Below are 5,145 nucleotides of genomic sequence, written 5' to 3'. Positions count from 1 at the left end.
CACCATATTGATTATTGATCAAGGGCTTGTTGAGGTCAAAGGTACCAAGGGAGGGACCCTAGGTAAGGGATCATTACTATCTCAAAGGCCACCTCTCCACACAGCCTTTCCTGATGGCAGCTGGAGGGGCTCCCTCCCTCCTCCGCCTCCCACATGGTTGACGCTGTTTATTAACACTTGCGTGATCACCTGGCCTGGGACGTGTGGAGGGCTATGTCTCATTCTTATCTTCCCTTCCAGTCTGCATTCATTCAGCTTTCACCGAGCGCCTGTTATGCGTCAGACATTAAAGACACAGCTCACTTCCAAAGAATTTACTGTCTCCGCAGATGACTAGCCTGCAAGCGACAACCGAGAGGCTCTGTGATGTTGGGTCAGCAGGATGTTAGGTTTGCAGGATAATGTAATGACTGCATGCCGAAGCTTTGGGAGCAGACTGACCCAGGTGCAATTTCCAGTTCTGACATGAGCTGGTGATTTTTGCTAAATTATTTCATCTATTATGCTTCAATTTCCTCACCCATAAAAAAAAACATTAATCATTACTAATAGGGTGGTTGCGAAAATTACATAAAATCCCATATATGAAGTACTAAAGCCTGTCTGATTCTTTGAAACGTTCAATACATGCCACTATTACAAACAATAGCAAACATGTCTGAGGATGTCAGGAAATCCTTCACGGAGGGAACAAGGCTTCTTACTGAAAGGAAGCGTTCTCAATCTGAGCAGGCAGGTGCACCTATTCATTCTGTTTCTTAGTCAACAATTTTTCATTTTTAAGAATGGTTTCTTATAACATCCTGGGATGAGGAGTATCCTGTTTTGTTTCTTCTATTTTTGCAAACAGAGAAAAATGTCAGAAGTTAATGAACTCATTCAAGCATGTATTCGTTCTGTTGCTCAACTAGTCAAGGCTTTCTGTGAGAGGAGACTGTGCCGTAAATCTGATTGGATACCTACTCTGTGCAAAGGCTTTCAGGAAACACAGAAACGCGTAACCACTAACAGACCCCACGGTGCTCGCGGTGAAGCTACTGGGATACACAAACACGCAGTGTAGCCAGAAGAGCCAGAGTGGCCATTCTGTGGTGTGGGGCTAGAGTTACAGGAATAAAGAAGAGCTCACAGTCCAGAGGACTGGTCTGAGAAGACATCATGAAGGAGGTAAACTTTAAAGCTGGGCTTCGAAAAATGAATAGAATTTAGACAGTGGGTGTCTAGAAGGGTCAAGGGAAGAGGATCAGAAAGCAGACAAGCTATAAACAAAGGGCACAGGGGTAAAGACACAGGCTCATTCTGGAGACCTCAGACAGCCAAACTGTGTCCAGCGAGTTCTTACAAGGGATGCAGAGAAGATCAGAATTTGGAGACAATTGCTAGATCAAGGAGTTTGGATTTCATCCTACAGACAGCAGCCGCTGCATGGTTTTGATGAGAAGATTTTAGGAATATAAGCAGACTGTAATGGGAGAGCATGAAGCAAGAATTCAAATCAGAAGTCATTGCCAGAATCCTCACCTAAGATTGGCATTGCCTAGGGATTGAAAGGGAGGGGCGAATGAAGCAGATATTTTGCCTGAATAATCACCAGCACTTAGTGATTAGCTAGCTACGACGGGAGATGGATAATCTACACAGCACGAGCTAGAGGGACCCTGAGCCCTGCAGTTATTTCTGAAAATGTTGTCGACAGACCAACTCTAGCAGAATCACTTAGGGTGCTTGTTAAAAAGTCAGATTCCTGTGTCCTATTTCAACCTACGAAATAAGAATCATGGGGACCAGGAGCCCGACAAGCATGCATTTTCATAAGATCCCCCAAGGGATTCTTAATGCTTGTTACAAGTTTGAGGATACCTGCCTTAGAGATTATTTGACCAACTATATTTGTTTTCAAGATGGGAAACCAGGGTTCAAAGAGGTCACATAACTTTCCCAAGGTCGCAAGCTATCTGGAACTAGGATGAGGGCTTCTAACTCAGAGGCTTGACTTGTTCTGCCATGCCCTGCAAGACTGATATCTGACAATTGGGTGTTGCAAGGAAGGCACTGTTTGCTCACTTTCAAAGTAGTGAGGCAGAAAAACTGGAACTAAAACCTAGCGGATGCAGATGTGGCTGGTTTGAAATTCCAGAAAGCTCATGTTGACCTGCTATGGCCCAGAGGACCATCCCCCAGGGAAGCTCTCACCGCGGCTTGACTCTCAAACTCTGAGCATGTGGGTTCAAGGGAATACCCAGATGACCTCCTCAGAGTGGCCCTAACACATGATCGTATGCGGGAGATTGGTCCACACAGCCAATCTTGCTCTCAGAGGGACAGCAGTGTAGGAGTATTCCTTGACTTATTACCCCAGACAGAGCAAGATTTGTAGGACTTTGGTTACCTGGTCTGAGTGTCATCCTCTTTGATAAGCCATGTTATTTAGAAGACTTATACTGAATTTAGAGAAAGAAGATCTCGGTTTAAGTCCTTTCCTAGCTGTGTAATTTGGGCCAATTATGATATATTGTTACCATGAGATTGACCATGCCAATCCCCCTATTTTATAGGTTAAAAAAAAAAAAAAACCCAGAGGCTCAGAAGAGAAAAATAATTTATTCAAAGTTACACAATATATTCACTCTCTAAATCTGCATTTCCTTAAAATTTCTTTCAATAGATGAACGGATAAGGAAGATGTGGTATATGTGTGCGTGCGTACGCGCACACACACACACACACACACACACACACAACGGAATATTATGCAGTCATAAAAAGGATGAACTCCTGCCGTTTGAAACAACATGGATGGACCTAAGGATATTATGCTAAGTGAAATAAGTAATACTGAGAAAGACAAATACCATATGATTCCATTCATAAGTGGAATCTAAAAAAAATTGAATAAATAAAAAAAAAGCAGAAGTATATGTAAATGCAGAGAACAAATTAATAGTTTCCAGACTGGAGGTGGGGGGTGGGGATGAGCAAAATGGGTGAAAGGCAGTGGGAGATGCAGGCTTCCAGTTAGGGAGTGAACAAGTCATGGGAATAAAAGGCACAGCAGAGGGAATGCAGTCAATGATACTGTAACAGTGATGTATCAAGATAGTTGGTAGCTACACTTGTGATGAAAATAGCAAAATGTATGCACTTGTTAAATCACCAAGTTGCACACCTAAAACTAATGTAATGTTGTGTCTCAACTATACTCAAATAAAAGTACACAAATGTTTTAAAAAATAATATCAACTCTACCTTCCTCATTAAGCTTTTATGAGGGTCAAATAAGAAAAAATATATATAAATACATCACGGTGTTTGATTTGAATGCCAGTCACTCTTAATCTTTTCTTTCTACATTGGTAAAATGGTAGCAAACATTCACACACACACACACACACGTAACACATGTATAACAATAGAATATGACACACGCATACACACCTAAGACTTCTGTAAGAGTTTTGAGAAGAAAAGGATAAAGCGTTAACTGAAGGTAAAAATGTGTTTATGAGCCCGTTTCTGGGCTGACAGTATAAACTCTATCATGTGGTTTCCTGGGGCAACACTTCTGCTGTAACGGGTGAGAGGTGTTCCAAGCCCTCCACGCCCTACGTTTGGAAGGGCAGCCACCAGCACATTATGTCGACCCACCTCACCTTTTCTGGGGACCGAGAGTAGGGGTCTAGCACAAGTGTGTCTAATCAGGTTGTCCAAAACAAGGGAAGCCTGAGCAGGTATTTGGCCTTTCATCAAATAAACCAATCTGTTATTTTTAACTCTTACCTATTTGTAGCCTTTGGGTCACTATCTCTCCTTAGAGGTCACCGAGATCTAGTGTTTAGCCTACGATTCAACCAAAGAACTTAGACGGAATATAAGGCTTCCTACTGGGAATCTTTACCCTTCTCTCTTCTTGCCTCAACTTTCTTCACAGAGATACAGCAGTAAAGTACACCATTCGTAAAGTTTTATTCTTATGCACACCAAAGCTTAAGAAACACTGCCCTCCCTCTGGTACAAGCCAGTGTTTATGACTAGTAGGCCAGGCACATGAGGAATTTGTGGTGAATGAGTCAGCGGGAGGAAGGAAGAGAAGGGGAGAAAAAATAAGGACAAGAAATGAAGGATCTGCATGGTTGTGGTGCCAGGAGCCAGTGGAGTAAAGTTCCGGTCCCCACTCTGTCATTAACTTAGTGGGGGACCTAGGATGAGTCACACCTCTTCTCTGGGCCATAGGGTACTCAACCAGGACCAGGCGGAATTCTCCAAGGCAGAGCTTCCCAACCTATGTGCCATATCACAGCAGTGTGCCACAAATGGATTCCAAGCACACTCTGAATCAGTGACTCTCTCAACACTCAGAGCACCCTGTGTGATGGGGAATGGCCGAGGTTCTGGGTCTGGGTGTCTCTAACCAAGAGAAGTCTCATCACAGGTTCCTTGGGGAGTGATCTGAGCAGTGCAGGAGTCCAAGGGCCACCCTCATAGTTCCCAGAGAAGACACAATGAGCCGTGTTTACCATGTATCGTTCTACTCTGATGCCCTGAGTGCAGCCAAGAAGGTGCGTGATAACCTGGGCGTCTCAGCCGCCAGCTTCAAAGTGCACCACTAACCGTCCTAGACAAAGTCTGAGGACCAGTAGGGAGTTTGTTGCCAGGTGCCCAGGGATTGGAGCCCAGCCCAAGATGCAGACACTTGGGGATCAATCAGTGGGGAGATATGGTGGGGCTTTCTGGTCTGCCGAGCAATAAATGGTAGCCCGGGATCTCTTGTGTTTACATGAATCAGATTCTCCTGCCCACATGCAGCTGATGGACAAGAAACCCATTTGGGAATTTCCACGCTCGCTGCAGGACAACTGTTTTTATAATGCATATGCGATGTATTTAATCAGCCTTTCGTTATTATTTTAAAATACAAGATATGTAGAAGTTAGAATTTGAAATATTTTTGCTTTATCATAAGAAATTTAAACATTGATTTGTCAGTATAAAAAAAAGAATAAATTAGTAAGTTTTTTTAAATTTCAAAAGTTACAAATCTTCAAGTGACTATAGACGATGGTTTTAAAATGTTTATCATCTACTCGTACAAATGAAGTTTCTTACTGATAGCGATCGCTAAGCACTTGAAGTGATCATGGTTAAAAA

The sequence above is a fragment of the Ursus maritimus genome, unplaced genomic scaffold (assembly GCF_017311325.1).
Source record: "Ursus maritimus isolate PB19 unplaced genomic scaffold, ASM1731132v1 scaffold_12, whole genome shotgun sequence".
NCBI classification, from domain to species: Eukaryota; Metazoa; Chordata; class Mammalia; order Carnivora; family Ursidae; genus Ursus; species Ursus maritimus.
Note: the sequence above shows the minus strand (reverse complement) of the source record.